We start from the raw sequence: 1199 nt of genomic DNA on the forward strand, positions 1-1199 counted from the left end.
TTTCATTTGGTAACAAAACAGCATGACATTATTTGAAATTGTGCAACTTGGTCAGGCTGAGTGCATGTGTTCCTCTCCACTCTGTGGGGACTGTGCAGAAAATCTGAGCAAAACCGAACAAAACAAAAACAACAAAAAGAAAAAAAAAAGAAAAAGAAAAGAAGTAGAGTTCTGTTTCTGTACAGCATGTTAATTAGTTTGTCAAACTCCACATAATCTCAAATATAAAGTGACACTGTAAACTGAGGGAGGGGGGGACGTCTGCGTGTATATGATGGTAACATCAGTGGAATGAGGTATGCAAAAGCGAAAGGGATACAGCTGTCCATACTTACACTTGTCCATGCAATGAAAACACAACACGAGTCTCACAATTCTGAGGGTGCGCGTCGATCTGATTGTGTATGTACTGTATGCATGTATGTGTGCTTTAAGCGGTATGATATGTCTGCAGGCTCATATTTAGAGAAAGAAAAGTGTCGAAAAGGGATCACGCATTGTGATCCTCCTGTTGTTCCAAACAACGGCTAAAAAAAGCCTAAACAAAAAACCTTCAATAAAACCCCAAAATTCAACAATGACAACAGTATCACAAAACTAAACCGTAATCTTTGGCCTGAGTGTACGGCAAGGCAATGTACATTTATGTGTTGAGGTTGTTGAGGTGATGTGTTCTGAATGTTTAGGAGTGATCTGAGGTATGGCAGGTGAAAAAACATGTTAAAGTTGTGCAGATGGCGACACCTGGGGAGGCGGGGGCGGGTGCTGTCGATAGATGGAGAGATATCGGTACGAGATACAGGCCAGAAAGAAAGTACACGACTGAAAGTGACTGGAAAAAAAGATAATCTTTTCTTCTCTTTTTTGTCTCGAAAAACAAATAAACAAATAAACCAAAAAAAAAAATAAAAATAAAAATTCACCAAGACCCCATCTTCAATTCCCTGTGGTGGTCTTTATTATACAGTGGATCCCCTGAATATTAGCTTGTTTTCTATCCTTTTTTTTTTTGTTTAATTTCATCACTATCAGTGGCTCTGTTCTACAGTCCAACAATCCTGAGGGTAGGTAAGGTTTGTCTAAACATTTCCAAAAGTCTCTGCAACACTGACCATCCTACTTCAAATGCCCAGGACATTAGGGCATGGTCATCCCCCCTCCCCTCCCCATCCCACCCCTCCCTCCCACCCAATGGACTG

Source organism: Aulonocara sp. 'chitande type north' Nkhata Bay, linkage group LG12 (genome assembly GCF_057382095.1).
Source record: "Aulonocara sp. 'chitande type north' Nkhata Bay isolate Kocher_YH1m ecotype deep benthic linkage group LG12, A_spYH_male_GT1.1, whole genome shotgun sequence".
NCBI lineage: Eukaryota > Metazoa > Chordata > Actinopteri > Cichliformes > Cichlidae > Aulonocara > Aulonocara sp. 'chitande type north' Nkhata Bay.